The sequence below is a fragment of the Anolis sagrei genome, chromosome 6 (assembly GCF_037176765.1).
Source record: "Anolis sagrei isolate rAnoSag1 chromosome 6, rAnoSag1.mat, whole genome shotgun sequence".
NCBI lineage: Eukaryota > Metazoa > Chordata > Lepidosauria > Squamata > Dactyloidae > Anolis > Anolis sagrei.
In genome coordinates this window covers 80,939,675-80,958,190 of record NC_090026.1, presented here as the reverse complement: position 1 = coordinate 80,958,190, position 18,516 = coordinate 80,939,675, and the positions used below count along the sequence as shown (strand labels likewise).

At 42.3% G+C, this 18,516-nt stretch overlaps 1 protein-coding gene across 4 annotated transcripts in view; it reads left to right on the top strand.

Moving 5' to 3' along the window:
- Positions 1-12,511: 12,511 nt before the first annotated feature.
- The window catches only part of ANO10 (anoctamin 10), a 76,931-nt gene continuing 70,926 nt past the window's right edge, over positions 12,512-18,516 (top strand). For 2 of the 4 annotated variants that reach the window (XM_067470219.1, XM_060781856.2), the window contains exons 1-2: positions 12,512-12,615; positions 17,655-17,758. The gene's annotated coding sequence lies outside the window, so the exon portion shown is untranslated. The other 2 variants (XM_060781855.2, XM_060781854.2) reach the window with 2 other exon arrangements.

The following is an 18,516-nucleotide window of genomic DNA, read 5'->3' as shown; positions in this document are numbered from 1 at the left end:
AGACCTTGACATTTGGGAGCTGTAGTTACTGGGATTTATAGTTCACCTACAATCAAGGAGCATTCTGAACCCCACCAATGACAGAATTGGGCCAAACTTCCCACACTGAATCCCCATGACCAACAGAAAATACTTAAGGTGATCCAGTTCAACTCCCTTCACCAGGGCAAGCAAAAGTAATCAAATCCCTCCTGACAAAGAGCCAACCAGCCATAGACATAGATATATATGATTCACACACAGAGATATATAGTATCATAGATTTGAAAGGGATCCCTAAAGAAGGACAATTATATGTTGCATGTTCCAGAGTAAGAAAACCAGACAATCTCCACATCAACACTGACAAAGAAACAGCTAGAAATACTGTTTACCCACAAGAATAAAGAAATTACATATATTAGAAACCAACACTTTCTCATTACTTCCTTTTCCAGATCACCAGACCCGGCCACAGCAACGCGTGGCAGGGGACGGCTAGGGCTAAATAAATAGAGCTGCATATATATTACATGCTCTTAGTTCATATTTGCTATAGCCATTTATCTTTAGCCAAGTTGTCTTCACAACACTTTCATAGGCAACAGCAGGCTTGTCCAACCTGCGTCCCAAGACAAAATCATAAATTTACTTAAAACATTATGAGTTTCTTTGTAACTTGATTCCACGGTTCTCAAGCACTTTGTAGACAACGAAATGGAATAATCAGAGTATGTTATGTCCACAAACATCGAAGTATTATCTGAACTGGTATTATAATTGCCAACAACCAAGGAGAGAGAAACACCATGTCCATGCAGTGGCCCTCCCCAACACCAACTGCCATCCGGGTGGCCATTGCGAGGGAGGGAATCATCCAGCCAGAAATGCTACCAAAAACATCTTACTGGCTGCTGGACTAGCCAACAAATTGGCTTGTGTGTATGTGTGTTTTGCTTTTGAAAATAGAATGTAAATGGAAACCGGAATGGCAATACAAAATATAGTGATGACATGTGCTGTCATAGAGGAAGGACAGAAAAGTGTTTAATATCTATCAGACCTTCCAGTCACCCTGCCAGTCTGGGAACTTGGAGAGGGAACCAAACTATCCACAAAATCTCACTTTTTCTCTTAAGTAATGCCAGGTCAGTGGAAAATAAGCCGCATATTATCTGTGATCTCAAAGATGAGGAAGCTGACCTGGCATGTTCACTGAAACTTGGCTGAGAGATTATAGTGCTCCAACCTGGGCCAAGGTACTGTGTCAGTGAGCAGGTGAGGGAAAGTGAGTGGGAATGGGGTAACTGTGGTCTATAAAGATCATCTTAACTTGACCAGATTACCTACAAGGAAGCTGAATTGCATTGTGTGTATCTGAGTCTGAAAACCAGGGATAGACTAGAGACTGTTAGTTTACCGCCCACCTCGCAACCTAACATTCCCTGGCTGAGCTCACAAGGAGTCTGTTGGAGTCTCCCAGACTTTTGCTTCTTGATTTCAACATATCATCAGAGGTCAGTTTGTCAGGTACAGTGCGGGACTTCATGGTATCAGTTGCAGACATGGACCTATCCCAATTGGTTTCCAGAAACAATTAATACCGCAGGCCATACCCTTGATGCAATTTTCAGCTTGGAACATGCCAATCTGTAGGCAGAGGATAGCTTTATCTGAATTGTCATGGAGAGATTACTTTCTAGCCAGGACTAGTATCACAGCTACAACCTACCTCTGCAGGGTAGGAGGACCTACTAAAATGATCTGTCTGCCAAGGCTAATGGATCCTTTGAGATTCCAGGAGTCCTTAGAGCAGGCTTGTCCAAAGTGCGGACTGGGGGCCAATTGTTGAAATTTCCACCGGCCTTCTCTCTCCAGGCCTTCCTCCCTTCCTTGACTTTCTTTCTTCCTCCCTCCCCTCTTTCCTCCCTTCCTTTTTTGACTTCCTTTTTTTCTTAATTCTTTCTTTTCTTCTTGGGGATCAGGGCCCTGGAAATGTTGGGCTCCTTGGGAGGAGAGAAAGAGAGATGGCAGCCTCTTGCATTCCCTCATCCTGATTGTTGCCTTCTCCTTGGGTGGGTCTAGCCTCAGACACCCTGTCCCAATAGTCCCTTGTCTCTCTCTCTCCTCTTTCCCTGTAATATATTTTTATTTCTTCGCAAAGGAAGGCTCCCCAATTGCCCTACTTGCTCCTGGGCACTCACTTCTGCTGCTGCCACCGCCACTGGCGCTGCATGACTGGGAAGGGCAGGTCCTGAAGGCTGAGTGCCTGCCTGGCTTCCTTCCGTCCCTTCCTTCTCTGCTCTACCTCTGTCTCATATCTCTGCCCCCTGTTTTCCAAAAAGGCTGCCCTTTGCTGTGGCTCTTCCCTTGGGAAGAAAAGGGGAGAGCCAGAAGACAACATCCCTGCCACAATCAAAGCCCTCCTCACAGATATCCATGCTGCCTCTGCTGAAAACTCTCCAGAGAAGGAGACCCCACCAGACTCTGAGGCAGCATATGCCACTGTCTGAAATGACATGAAGGCACACGACAGCAACACTCCTAATTGATTCTCTCATTAGCCAAAAGCAGGCCCACATTTCCCATTGAAAGACTGGTATGTTTACGCTGGTTAAAATTATTCCTTGTTTTATATATATTGTATTGTTCATGGGTTTTTTTACACTACACATAAGACATATACAGTATGCATAGGAATGCATACATTTTTTTCCAAACTATAGTCTGCCCTCCACCCCCAAAGGCTGAGGGACCATGAACTGGCCCCCAGCTTAAAAAGTTTGGACACCCCTGCCTTAGAGGGTTTTATGGCTGGACAATCATGTTGAAACCCTGCTCAATAAGTGGAATCAAAATCTAACCAAGGTCAGTATTGACATGATTGCTTCCAAATGTCCTCTCCGATCCATTACTAATCAGGCTCCCTGGTATACAGAGACCCTCAGGGAAATGAAACGGGAAGGAAGGACACCAATCAAAGTGCAGATGGCAGAAACTTCGACTTTTGTGTGACAAGATGCAGTTTAGAGGGCACCTTTGCTCCTATAAGGTAGCAATACATGCAGCGAAGAAAACTTCTTTTACATATTGCATTGGTGGATTCATATCCAACTGAGCTGTTCAGAGTGGTGAGAGGCTTAACTCAGGTACCCTCCCCTCCGGACCTATTATTAGAACCTTCAGTAGCTCACTGTGATGCTTTTAATAAACATTTCGCAGATAAAATTTCTCGCATAAGAGCCAACTTAGATGCTGCCATTGGATCAGAGGCCAACAACGAGGTGTCCAGCATTCTGAGAGTGGGATTACACTGGATCAGTTTCAATTGGTGAGTACTGCTGATGTGAATAAGCTGCTGGAGCAAGTAAAGAGACCAGCCTGCTCTCTTCTGTTACACTTTTGCATAATCCCAAGTTGTCTAGAATTCATTTTTTTAATCATTTTAGGGTAAGGGTATAAGTAATCATGATGTGTTACACAGACATAACTGATTCTGGCACTGCAACATCTGGTTACATGCATGAACATCTTGTGAAGAACAATTATTATTATTACTATCATTATATTTATTAATACCCCGCTTTATCTCTCACGAAGGAGACTCAAAGTGGCTTGACATAAAAGCATCAGCATACAATTTAAAACATACAGATATGCAAACATTAAAACAGGATTAAATATAAATATTTTTTTAAATCTCAGTAAAAAAAACCATTAAAACATAGCCAAAATTAGCAATGTCTGCTAATTACAGTTTTGTTAATAAGATCACTGAGATAAAAGGTCTTTTATCAACAGTCTAATTTTGTTTTAACTGTTGGATACAAATGCAGTTTTGAGGAATGTGTTTTGCTTCTGACATGGAACTATTGCCTACTTACTTCCGCTTGAAATACAGAGTTGCACAACATTATCAGCTGCAATGCATGCGTGGGCTTGAGAGAATCTTTAGTTAAATTAAGATGTGACCATTTCTATTATCAAAGGGCACACTCCACAGGAAGTAGATCTGTACACACTCCATTGAAATGATGGGAACTGTGCTTGATATTCTTTTTTTTATATCCCACAGTAATTTCATAGACAAGGTGGACTATTGCTCATATGACTGCTCTTTTCACAAAGAGGCTCCTTCTGTTATTTGGGGAAGAAACTAACAGTTATTTTCAGTTCTTAACCATTGGAATGTTATAAACCCCTGATTTGGAGAGCAAAGCACACCTAAGTAGTGTTGCTATCTACACCCTGTAAGTATACATGTAACTGTAAAAAAGTGACTACTCAAAAGTGAAGTTACTTTCATTATACTTTCATTAGGGTCAGAACTGTTTTAAGTCTCATTCTTGGAGTCAGGCAAGTTGTTGTATGAGCTAAATTAGTGTTTTCACTATACTGGTCATTGCTTTGAAAGGGCTAACAGCAGGATAAAGTAATTGCAATCTTGCCTTCCTCAGCAACAAATCTAAGAGCATGATAACAGTAAAGAGAAAAAGAGCAGCTACTAGTCTCCTTTCATCACTTTACCACAAAGCAACCACAAGATTATTTACTGATGCCACTCCCATACTAACCATGTCTGGAATGCATTTCCTCACATTTCCTATACATAGGAGATACTCGTAAGCATTAGGTCTGGAGTGAAACTGATCTTACCCAAACTGTGTGGAACTGATTCAATGATTCAGGAAAAAATGATTAGATGAGAACTTTTATTTCACCTTGCCAACTTGTTTTGCTTTCCTGGCTTTTGTTTTTCCTCATCATTTTGTTAATTCTTCAACATGTTGACATGGAAGGAAGCTCCATTGAAATCAGGAGTGGAACGAAAAGTGTATCCAGTACCTGCAAAGTTTTTCCTCAAGAAGCCCTGATAGGTCTGAGGTGGAAGGGCTCTACAGGGCCCCTAGAACAAACAGACATTCCAGTTGCTTCTGGACTCACCTTCCATCTGACTAGTGGTGTTTTAGGTCCGCTGGTAATGACCAGAGAGTGGATGTGGAGCAACTACATTGGCTACCACTTGTATCCAGCCCAGAGAGAATAGTGTAGTTTGGTTGTGTCAGGAGCGACTTGAGAAACTGCAAGTCGCTTCTGGTGTGAGAGAATTGGCTGTCTGCCCAGGGGACACCTGGATGATTTTTGATGTTTTTATCATCCTTGTGCAAGGGAGGCTTCTCTCATGTCCCCACATGAAGAGCTGGAGCTGTTAGAGGGAGCTCATCTGCCACTTCCCGGATTTGAATCTGCGACTTGTCGGTCTTCAGTCCTGCTGGCACAGGGGTTTAACCCACTGCACCATCGGGGCCCCCAGAGAGAATAGTGTCCCTTCCTGACATTTTACTAAAAGGGTTTAAACTGTGAAGACAGCTGGAGAAGTGTCTGGGGCATAACCTTTTTAGATATGTAAGCAGCACTTCCCTCTTCTCTTTCTTATGGCTCCTTGAGCAAAAACCCAGTGGGTTTGAATGGAGGGAGATGCTATGAGAATAATTTGGTTAAGGCTGTAGTGTTATGCCTTTCTTTCACTGGGATTGCTATCCACAATGTTGCAGAAGCTAAGGATAGAGGGGGCATAGAAAATCCTGACAACACATCTTTCGTTGAAAAGGATTGTTTTCAGCATTAGAATCTCTACGCTAAGAGTTTTCTTGGTACCCAGAAAATTGTGTGCTTTTCATAGGGATTCTGGTATACACACTATCCCATGGGAGTGAAGGTGGGTGGTAAGAATGATTGGAAAACAAGAAAACCTGTTAGACAGGGGGTGAGGGGAACTCCACTTGTGTAGGACTCATCATAAGGATTGCTTCCCCACACCACAGGAAAATGGAACATTGAAACTTACAACAAAGGTTTATTTTCTCCAATTATAGGGAGTCAATCCTTTCCACTCTGGTTAGTAGTGTTTACATTTTAAATTTTGCTGTTATGTATATTTTTCTTGTTTTGCTCAAGTTTTGTTATTCCATCACTTGAAAAGAAGGTTGGTTCTCCCACTTAGGATAGTGTTATTGACATTACATGAAGCCCAACTTTATTCTCCATCTTCATCGCTATGATACTTCACCTTGTTGATGGGAAGCTTCCCACCGGAGTGGAAATCATCTATCTAAACAGATGGCAAGCTGTTTAACCTCAGCAGACTGAAAGTCAAAACCAAGGTTACAACAACATGTTATAGAACTCCAGTATGCTGATGACAATGTCGTCTGTGCGCATTCAGAAGAAGATCTACAAGCCACTCTAAACACCTTCACAGAAGCGTACACGAAACTTGGCCTGTCACTGAACATCGAGAAAACCAAAGTGCTGTTCTAGCAGACACCAGCCCTCCCCTCCCCAATGCCAGAGATACAACTTAATGGTGTAACATTAGAAAATGTTGTCCATTTCCACTACCTTGGCAGCCACCTCTCCACCAAAGTCAACATCGACACCGAAATACAACACCGCCTGAGCTCTGCGAGTGCAGCATTTTCCCGAATGAAGCAGAGAGTGTTTGAGGACCGGGACATCCGTAGGGATACCAAGGTGCTTGTCTATAAAGCTATTGTCCTCCCAACCCTGCTCTATGCCTGCAAAACGTGGACTGTCTGCAGACGTCACATGCAACTCCTGGGACAATTTCATCAGCGCTGCTTCCGGAAAATCCTGCAAATATCTTGGGAAGACAAGCGGACAAATGTCAGCATGCTGGAAGAAGCAAAGACCACCGGCATTGAAGCGATGGTCCTCTGCCATCAACTCCGCTGGACTGGCCACGTTGTCCGGATGCCTGACCATCGTCTCCCAAAGCAGTTGCTCTAGTCTGAACTTAAGAACGGAAAACGGAATGTTGGTGGACAGGAAAAGAGATTTAAAGATAGCCTCAAAGCCATCCTTAAAAACTCTGGCATAGACACTGAGAACTGGGAAGCCCTGGCCCTTGACCGCTCCAGCTGGAGGTCAGCTGTGACCAGCAGTGCTGCAGAATTCGAGGAGGCATGAGTGGAGGGTGAAAGAGAGAAACGTGCCAGGAGGAAGGCACGTCAAGCCAACCCCGACTGGGACCGCCTTCCAACTGGAAACCAATGCCTTCACTGTGGGAGAAGATGCGGGTCAAGAATAGGGCTCCACAGCCACCTACAAACCCACAAAAATAATCATCAAGGAAGACCATCTTACTCGTCCAACAAGGGATCGCCTAAGTAAGTAAGTAAGTAAGAAGCCCTGTCTAAGGGGTGTGTGGGAGGAGCAACATCCAATGTAAGGATTCTCTACCTACAACTACAAAGACATTAACCTTCCTAGTAAATCGTAATGTTTACTTCACAGGGATGTTGTGATGATGAAGTGTGGGTCTTTACAATGAAGGCACCTGTGAGTGGTAATGGAAGTCCGAGCAATTGATTGGTTTTAGAAGAGAAATATGGATGAAATAGCCATAAGGCTTACAGATAATTTTAGTTTGAGGAGTGAATTCTGAAAGCCCCAGAAAGGAATGTTCCATGTTTTGTTTGTACCTTTGAAAGCTGCTTGATAGGCAGAGAACTAGCAATCACACAGAAAAACAGAGCTACATACCTTTCTGAAGATCTTTATTGTCATTACCACGGATCCTGCTTAAATGAGCTCGGATGCATCCCTATTTCTGTGCATGTTGGATAACTGTCTGGTGGTTGCCTTTGCAGAGAGAAGAGCAGTTATTAAGATCACAATGCAGAAAGGGTAGCAGATACAAGGGAAAGTATCTATAGATTAGGAATTCATTGAATAAGTGTGATTTTAACTATAAATTGAGTGATTTTATCACATTTGCGTGAATGATTTGCACTTTCCTGGGTATTTTAGGAGCTTATTTAAAAAGTGGGCTTAGATCATTACTGCTAGTCTGACTTGTGGTTGTGCTATGTGCTGTTTTTCATGTTATCCCCTTTCTCCTACTTAATTATTCCTTTACTGCTGTCTTATATTTTATCGTTTTAATTTGTACATAATTCAGAAAATGTGGATTATTAGATGGCTGCCCATGCCTCCTGTGCTTGGATGCCTAGTAGTCTTCTGATATTTATTCATTGAGGCAGCACTCTATGGTAATTTTATAATTTTCTCCTCAATAGGAGGCATTAATATTTATGTTGTGTTTTTTTGTTGCTGCTGTGACTTGTTGTAAATGTTTTTCATATTTTTGTTTTAATATTCTGTAAGGCACTTTAGATAATCCCCTTTTTTGGAAAAGAAAAACACAGTGGTTGTTTCTTAATAAATATAAAAATAGAGATTGAAGAAACCACAAAGGCCATCCAGGACAAACCTCCGCCTCCCAGGAACTCATGATCAAAGCATTCAAAAGAAGTGTGTACACACACACACACACACACACACACACAATAACACCTTTAGACTCTCTCTTTGTGTATGTATAATTAACCACATGATAATGATGACTCTATTTCCTGACCTTTCTCATTATGAGAGCATGTTCATAATGAAGATGACCACTAATTGAGCTGCAATCTAACAGGAAGGTGTGCATATATAACATGGTACTATTGCATAAGGGGCACAAGTAGTGCATTGGTCAATTAATGCATCACTAAAAAGAAGACAAAAGAGGTCACAGTTAATGTATGATTATTAATATCTATAGCTGTAAATGCAGAAATAACTATAATTTTAATATAAACTTTGTCTGGTGGAGAATACAGGGATCAGATGATCTATGTGCCTCAGCCTGATGTGTAATTGGGAAGTCCCTTGTTGCCCTTTTTTTGGTTTTTTAAACCACAGTTGGACCAAATTTCAGAGTTGGACCAAACTGCTTGACTACTGTGTCATTTAAATGGTCTGTGCTTATATTGTGCCGAAGTCTATTAGTCACTCTTCACGCACTAATTTAGAGTATCTGCAAAATGTGATCTAATCTCCAGCTCTCTTTTCCTGTTGTCATTTTGGCCACAGAAGCACTCACACTGGTGCTGTGAGTGCTATTAATATATAGAACTAGCCGTCCCCTGCCACGCGTTGTTGTGGCCCAGTGTGGTGATCTGGAAAATAAAGTAATGAGAAAGTGTTGGTTTCTAATATAGGTAATGTCTTGATGCTTGTGGGTAAATAGTATTTCTTGCTGTTTCTTTGTCAGTGTTGATGTGGAGATTGTCTGGTTTGCCTACTCTGGAACAGGCAACATATATTTGTCCTTCTTTAGGGGTCCCTTTCAAATCTATGATACTATATCTGTGATATAGATCATATATATCGATCTATATCTATGGCTGGATCGCTCTTTGTCAGGAGGGCTTTGATTATGTTTTCTTGCCCTGGTGAAGGGAGTTGGACTGGATGGCCTTGAGTATTTTCTGTTGGTCATGGGGGTTCTGTGTGGGAAGTTTGCCCCAATTCTGTCATTGGTGGAGTTCAGAATGCTCTTTGATTGTAGGTGAACTATAAATCCCAGCAACTACAACTCCTCAATGTCAATGTCTATTTCCCCCAGACTCCATCTATGTTAATATTTAGGTGTAAGGGATATTCGTGCCAAGTTTAGTCCAGATCCATCATTGTTTGAGTCCACTGTGATCTCTGGATGTAGGTGAACTACAACTCCAGAACCAAAGGACACTGCCCACCAAACCCTTCCAATATTTTCTGTTGGTCATGGGAGAACTGTGTGACAAGTTTGGTTCAATTCCATCGTTGGTGGGGTTCAGAATGCTCTTTGATTGTAGGTGAACTATGAATCCCAGCAATGACAAAACCATAATTTTTTGAGTGATGGTCACTCCTTGTATTGTGAGACGTTCTGTTGCCGAATTTGGTGTGATTTCGTTCATTGGTTCTTTTGTTTTTAAGGTACTTATTACACACAGAGCATTTTTTATATATAGATCTGTATAAGCAGATAATATGATCTACTGTAATTATTGGGCTGTTTGTTTCAGGAAAAACAAACAAACCAGGATCCACCTCAGAAGAACAGTGACACCTGCTGAATGAAAGCAGAAAGGCACCCATATATGTTTACCCTGCCAGAGATATGAACTCTGGCATGATTTCCTTGGATTGTGTAAGTTTATCTGTACCAAGGAATAATAATGTTATGCTGATACTTCTAACAAAGCTGTTGTTAGGGATTCACTGTTTTAATTATCCCATCTTCCTCCCAACATGAGAGCCAAGGAAACTCAAAGGCACGGTCAACAAAGGCCCCTTCCACACAACCCTAAATCCCAGAATAGCAAGGCGGAAACTGGGCTATCTGAATCCACACTCAGATAATGTGGGGTTTTCTGCCTTGATGTTCCGGGATACAGGACTGTGTGGAAGGTCCTTTAGGTCCCTTCCACACAACTGAATAAAATCCCACATTATCTGCTTTGAACTGGGATATATGGCAGTGTAGACTCAGATATCCCCGTCCAAAGCAAATATTGTGGGATTTTCTGCCATGATATTCTGGGTTATATTGCTTTGTGGAAGGGTCCATAGAATCAGGACTGGAGATTTCTCGAGATAATGTTTCTCTATTAATTTCTAGGCCTTTCAATATGTTTATATGGCCTTAGTTTGCCTGCCTTTTCCCAGGCTCAGGAAATTAAGCTGCTATGCCCCAAACAGCCCACTCTTTCTCAAACATTTAAAAAATATTTCGTGATGAATTGTGGCAGGTTTTTTTTCTGTTTTTGATTGCCAGTTTCCTAAACTAGGAATCTTGAGAAGACTCAAAACTGGATACTGTCACTTAAATTAGCATGAAAATGGGTAAGGAGTAACAATACATGTTTAGCCCATATATTGCTCACCCCTGCAGTAAAGCAATCACTGGCCCCTTCTACACTGCCAGATAATCCAGGCAATGAAAGCAGAAAATCCACATTATTTTATTTGAACTGGGTTATCTTGGTCTACACTGCCATATAATCCCATTCAAAGCAGATAATGTGGATTTTATATGGCAGTGTAGAAGGAGCCACTATCATTTCCTGGTCCAGGGATTTTGATAAGGAAGATCTCTCTGGAACTCATGCTCGGAATCCTTTTATTTCCAGTTTTTCTAAAAGGACTTTCACACAGTTCCCTCTGCTTTGTAGGGAGATAGCTTGAGCTTCTCTTACTAACAGGGAAAAAAACCCAAGACTTACTTTTAGGAAAAAAAAACTAAAGACGTGGTTTTGGAGCCAGGCCTTTGGCTAGTGGGCACAGCAGCACTTTAGACACCGAACTCGGACCATTGGATTCTTATGACAATTGGAAATGGCTATATGACTTGTGATTTGTTCTATCTGATTATGTAATTTTAATTAATATCACTGTTTTAACTGTTATGTAATAGGTTTTTTATATTGATGTTATTGATACTGTTGGCATTGAATTGTTGCTTGTGTTAGCCACCCTTAGTCTCCCCTCGGGGATGAGAAGGGTGGGGTAGAAATGGTGTAAATAAATAAATAAATAAAAATACTCATTTTTTGCGGGTGGTCCTGGAACGTAACGCCCACAATAAGTGAGGGAACACTGTATATGGATTTCTAAAGAGCTGCATCCCTAGTGAAATTAGCTTTCCACACTTTCCCAACATTTATTTAAAAATCTGCAAGAAATTGCTTTAAAACGGCTTTATATCAGGTACATATAGGTAATCCCAGGCCTGTGGGGCCAGATGCGGCCCCTTGGGATCTTTTCTCAGGCCCTCCTCTCTCTCACCATCCTATCCTTCCTTCCTTTTTTCTTCCCTCCTTCCACCCTTTCTTCCCTCTACCTTTCTCCTTCCTTCCTTTCATTTAGTCTTTCCTTCCTTCATCCCCTCCCTTTCTCCTTTTCTCCATTCTTTCCCACCCTTTCCTTTCTCTCCTCTTTCTCTCCCTTCCACCTGTTCATCCTTCCATCCTTCCCTTCTCTTTCCTCCCTCCCCTCCTTCTTTCTCCCTTCCTCCATTCCCTCCCACCCTTTCATCCTCCCTCCCTCTCTCTTTCTCCTTCCAGCCTTTCTTTCTTTCCCTTTCCTCCCTCCCCTCCTTCTTTCTCCCTTCATTCCCTCCCACCCTATCATCCTTCCTTCCTCTTTCTTTCTCCTTCCCTCTTTCCTCCCTCCCCTCCTTCTTTCTCCCTTCCTCCATTCTCTCCCACCCTTTCATCCTTTCCTCCCTCCTCCTTCCCTCTTTCCTCCCTCCCTCCATTCCCTCCCACCCTTTCATCCTTCTTTCCTCCCTCCTCTCCTTCTTTCTCCCTTCCTCCATTCCCTCTCACCCTTTCATACTTCCTTCTTTCCTACCTCCCCTCTCTTTCGCCCTTCCTCCCTTCCCTCCCACCCTTGCATCCTTCTTTCCCTCTCTCACTCCTTCTCCTTCCATCATTCCCTTCCCTCCCACTTTCATTCCTTCCTTCCTTCTGTCCATCACTGGGCCGTCAGTCCTCTTGGCAGGGAGTGCTAGCATACAACCCTCAAGTTAGAAGCTTTGCCCATGCCTACTTTATATGGCCTGGCTCTCAGCAGGTGACGTCACAGAGTGCCCCTCCTTCGCGGCTGAGGGGCGGGGCGAATAGAGTCCCCGCCCTTTGGCCCGAGCGGCTCCGCCCATTGGCTGCGGCCGTCAGGGCCCGCCTGGCTTCTGCTCAGCCCGCCCTCCGACGTGGAGAAGAGCGAAGGCGGCGGCCGGTGAGTGGGCCGAGAGTGAGAGAGGGGGTCCGAGGGGGAGCTCTTCCTCCTCCCGCCTTTTGAGGCGTACACAGGCGTAGGCGTATCCATTTCCATCTTTTCCCCCTTGAGAAGAGTGGAGGAAGGCGCCTGAGGAGTTTTAGGGGGTGAGGAAGAAAGGGGCGCGAGGGGGAGGGCATGAAACAGAGTGGGAACTGGCGCTTCATGAGTGGCACCGCCGTTAACGGTTAATTCTCTGCCTTCAGCGCGCGCGCGCCGCCCGAGGCCTCTGGGTCGCGTGCTGCCTCTGCAGGGCGGTGTCTGTCTCCATCCTCGAGGCTGGCCCTGCCCTGAGTTTGGGGCGCTGGTAAAGTTTGTGTGCGGTTTGTTTATTGAGCAAAGGTTTCAACATGAAGGGAAAGGGAAGCTCCCTTTGGGGGCTTTTTAAAGGAAGGGGTTTTGATGGGCCTCCTCGGGAGTCAGGGGCACACAGTTCAGATGTGTGTTTGCACTCAGGCATGGAACCAAGGACCAAGGCAGTGACATCTCCAGCTCATCCTCTGTTTGGGTATCAGCCAGCACGTCAACGACTTAAATCAAGAAATAGTTTTCTAAGATCTACAGAGACACTCGCTGGAACACCCCAGCAAGCGAGAGTCCAAAAGTGGCAGCCTCAAACCCAGAACCCGAGGCAGTGACATCTCCAGTTCATCCCCTGTTTGGATATCAGCCTGCACGTCAACGACTTAAATCAAGAAATAGTTTTCTAAGATCTATAGAGACACTCGCTGGAACACCTCAGCAAGTGAGAGTCCAAAAGTGGCAGCCTCAAACCCAGAACCTCAATCAATGCCTGATACCAAATGAGAGACTTGGAAGGCGCTGAACAGACTGTGCTCTGGCACCACGAGATGCAGAACCAACCTTAAGAAATGGGGCTACAAAGTGGAATCCACAACATGCGAGTATGGAGAAGAGCAAACCACTGACCACCTGCTGGAATGCAACCTGAGCAACCTCAGGAATGCAACCTGAGCCCTGCTACATACACAATGGAGGATCTCCTTGCAGCAACACCAGAGGCACACCCAAGTGGCCAGCTACTGGTCAAAGGACATTTAATCAACTACTAAGCTTGCAAACCTTGTGTTTTCTTTGTTTGTTTGTTAAAAAATGCAATGCAACTGTTTGGTCTGCCCCTGACACGATAAATAAAATAAACTCAGGCATGGGCAAACTTGGGCCCTCCAGGCGTTTTGGACTTCAACTCCCACAATTCCTGACAGCCAGCAGGCTGTTAGGAATTGTGGGAGTTAACGTCCAAAACGCCTGGAGGGCCCAAGTTTGTTCATGTCTGGTTTACAGGATTGCAGCAGCCTTCAAAACCCATCAGCGGGGATTTAGGTGCTGCTGCTGATAATGTAATAATCTATATATAAATAAAAATGTAATGTTCGTTTGTGGGATTAACATAACTCAAAAACCACTGGACAAATTGATTCGAAATTTTTACACTACACCCCTAACAGACTAACGAGTGACCATCACTCATAACTACCCTCCCAAAAACAGTGGAAAGGATTTAAACACCCAAACAAGCTAAATGATGGAAAGCTAAATGATGATACAGGAAAAAAGGGAAGGAAGAGGGAGGAAAGGAAGGGGAGAAAGAAAGAATGAAGAGAAAGAGGGAGGGAAAGAAAGAAGGAAGCAAAGAGCAAAGGGAGGAAGGAAAGATAAGGAAGAAAGGAGAGAAAGGAGAAGGAAAAGAAAGGGGGGAAGAAAGAGGTAGAGAAGGAAGGAAGGGGGAAAAGGAAAGTAAGGAAAAGATGGAGCAAAGGAGGGAAAGAAGGAGAGAAAGAGGTCGAGAAGGAAGAAAGGAGAGGAAGTGGAAAGAAAAGGGAGAAGAAAAGAAAGAGAAGGAATGAAAAAAAAGGAAAGGAATGAAAAGACAGAGCGAAGGAGGGAGGGAATCAGAGGGAGAGAACGACAGAGAGAAGGTTGGCCATAGCAACGCATGGCGAGTACAGCTTATTAATAATTAGTATTGTACCACCTGATATCCACTGGAAAGTAGCACCCAGCAATGAAAGGACCAAGGCATTGACATCTCTGGCCCACCATCTGTTTAAATATCAGCCATCATGCCAAGGTCTTAAATCAAGAAACAGCTTCCTAAGATCTACACAGTTACTTGCAGGAACACCTCAGCAAACAAGAATCCAAAAGTGGCAGGCTGAAACCCAGAACCTCATGTGAAACTCCCTCCTGGGCACACAGAAGACTGGGTGACTTTGAAGGCGCTAAACAGACTGCGCTTTAGCGTCATGAGATGCAGAGCTAACCTTAAGAAATAGGCCCCAAAGTGGAGTCCACAACATGCGAGTGTGGAGAAGAGCAAACCACAGACCACCTACTACAATGCAACCTGAGCACTGCCACGTGCACCTTATAGTGGCACCAGAGGCACTCAAAATACTCAGCTTCTGGTCAAAGGAAATTTAGTACAATGCCAAGTTTTTAACTTGTTTTTTTTAAAGCTACCCACTGTGTGGCTATCCGTCTCCTCCCAGTAGACTCAAATCAAGGAAAAGTTTCATGAGAACCACAACTCCCTCTGGGCAGCTAAACCAGGAAATCTCAAATGGATGGTCCCCGCAGCAGGGTCTGTCACCAGGGACAAACCAAAATGGGCAACTTGGACTCAGATGTGGAGTTGGCAGAGCAAAAGTCAACCTAGCAAAATGGCGCTACCTAGAAGAATCCTGCAACTTGTGCAACTGCGGAGTAGAACAAACAAGTCCACATCTGTATGCTTGCACACAATGCCCTGCTTTATGCATAGAGGAAGAATTGCTTAAAGCTATAGACAATGCAGTCACTGTTGTCCGTTTTTGGTCTGGAGTTGTTTAGCTACTTGTTCTCCCTTTATTTTATTAGATTTATACTTGTTTTATCTGTTCAGTGCTTTATTACTCATTTATTATAAATAATCCACAAATTATTATTTATAACAACAACAATTTATTACCTGCCTCTCCTTGTTGCTCAAGGTGGAGTGCAGCACAGGTAAAATGCAGCATAAAATGTACCAATAAAATGCATGTTATAATTCACAACTTAAAATTGACTGGGTAGGCCTGCCGGAAAACATAAGTCTTCAGTTGTCTCTTCAGTTGTTTCTAATTTAGCAGTTGGAACTCAGGGGCAGATTGTATCAAAGAAGGTGATCCTGTAGGTCCCAAACCATAGGACTTCAAAGGTCAAAACTAAATAATGTACTGTAGATATTGCATCCATGGGAATTGGTGGATGATTACAGCAGCCGTCAAAGCCCTTAAATAGAATAGAATAGCTTTATTGTCATTGTGCTATTGCACAACAAATTTAAACGCCTTCCCCAACACACACCACAAAACAGCACACCCATCCCTCCACACTTCAGGCACCACCATATAGCCCCCCAATTGCCACATCGATGTGAAACCATGGAGTTCAACATGCTCTACAACAGCAGCTCTAAGTTTGTTTGCCCTTGTCTTTGTCATCCTGCACTGTCTTCCAGTTGACAATCATAAAAAAAGAAGAATAAGACTTTAGGTGCTGCTGATGATACAACATTGGCTAACACCAGCTGTTGATGCCTCAGATGTTAGACCTGTTTCTGGGTATATTTGGCCTGCTGATTCCAAAAATGGCACCAGCTTTCCCCGATCAGCTCTAGTTTGTGAGATATAGAACACACTGTATTTGCTTACCCATAAAAAATCATGATAACCATAACTGAGAAACTAGAGCTGGTGCAGTCTGTCCAATGCAGTTTTCTGAATTAGTGTCCCAAATAACCCCAGAGACAGACCAAAAACAAAGATACCAAGAGTAGGGGAGGGGGGGGGGTATAATAATAAATGTATAGTAGACTCTCAGTTAACCAGCACCCATGGGAATTACTATGAAAAATAGGCCCAATTAATGCTATACCCCATACTATCCCTACCATAAACTATATTGCAGAACTTTCCAAATTAAGAAGTATGGTAATACTTTGTAAATATCCACTTGGACTGTGGAATGATCTACTAGAAGAGATCTGACACCTAAATGAGCTGTCAGAATTTTAAATGCATCTGAAGCCCTATCTCTTCCGGCAGGCCTACCCAGTCACTTTTAATCATGAATTTTAAAACTCAATCTTGTGTTCACTATATTTTAATCTTTGTTCTGTGTATTTTAATATATGTATTTTGTAGAAATAGATTGCAATATATGTATTTTATATAATGTTTATGGTGATTATGTGTTTTTAGCTATGTTGTAATCAGCCTCGAGCCACATGGAGGGGTGGGTAAGGAATAAAATTATTATTATCATCATTGTTATCCTCATCATTTTGCCATGTAGCAAACTGGAAGTTAAACCAACCCTTCATAAGAGATATGGAGATATGCATAAATTGTAATAAAGTGTATCCATATTTATTCGAGTTTAATGCACCATCAAGTCTAATGCTCACCTCAATTTTCAAAACCCTGAAACAAAAAAAAAGTATTTCCTGGTGAATGTAATGCACTGCTGCAAAAAGGGTACTCTTTGTCATTTTGCCTTAAAAGGTTGATATAAATGTTGAAATACAGTAATAAAAGTGAATTAAGACAAAGACAAACTTAATGTAACACAGTTTTACATTAAGTTAATGTAACACAGTTTTAAAACAAAGCTGTTTCAAAAACAGCTTTGTGAATTCAATACTACTCTATTTTTTGCTGGTTGCTTGAGAGTTCCAGTTGCTTGAGTTCTGGTTAATGGAGAGTCTGCTGTATATATTACCTGTCTCTCCTCAAGGTGGAATACAAGACAATTAAAATACATATGTAGAAACATAAGACCATTAAAACTTATACTGTATATTAAAAAGCGTAAACCTAAAATTAAAACTCATTAAAATCATTCATAACAATAACATGTTAGCGGTTATTTAAATTTGTAGTTTAAAGTTTGAATAGGTAGGCCTGTCAGAAGAGAGGTCTCTAATTTTGTTTTAAATTTTGACAACTCATTAGGTATCAATGCTTACTCAGGAGTAGATGCACAAAGGTGAACCAAAAGGAGTTTACGTGGAAAGCTGCAGAGTAATGACTTGTCCGTAATACATCCAAGCATTTATGTAAGTCATGATCGCATTATACCATATCAAATAACTTTGTGATCAAGGTAACTTCTTTGGTACTTCTTTCAAAACTTCCTCATTTGAGAAATATTCCTGCATGCCACCTTCATAGAACTATAGTAACTTGTATAGGAGCTAGTTTTGTATAAACTAGTAAATCCAGTGACAACATTTCAGGAATGAAGGAGTGGACTGATACTGCTTGGCAGGGGAACAAATCCTTAACTGAGAATCAGAATTTAACTGTTGCTAGTCATCTCTACATTGTATAAGGATAACCTTCTTGATTTCTTTAGTATTGTAATTTATTTGCTTTGTTGCAAAGAAGGTGCAGCTGATTTGTCTTGATAGTTTGGATAGTAGTTCAAAGGTCTCATTCCCAGAGCTAATTAGAATCAAAGTACTGTAAGGGAAACTTTATCCAAATCTCGCCATAATTAAAACAATGTGCATTTATTTCAGTGGAGCTTACATCCAAGGATTTGGCTCTACAGTTCAGTCCTATTTTTTTTTCTTCACAAATAACTGAACCCAGGGGATTTCAGGGAAAGACTACAGATCTATACAGTAAAGAGCTACTATATCTGTAGATTTGGGATGCTTTAATAACCTCAATAACAAAAACTCTCATATACAGTGGCAATATGGGAATGATAGATTGTTTTAGTTTCCAGAATCATGTATGGTACAATCATATGAAAATCTGCTTAAGAGTAAGCCTGACTGAATTTAATGGGATTTAGTGCCATTAATCT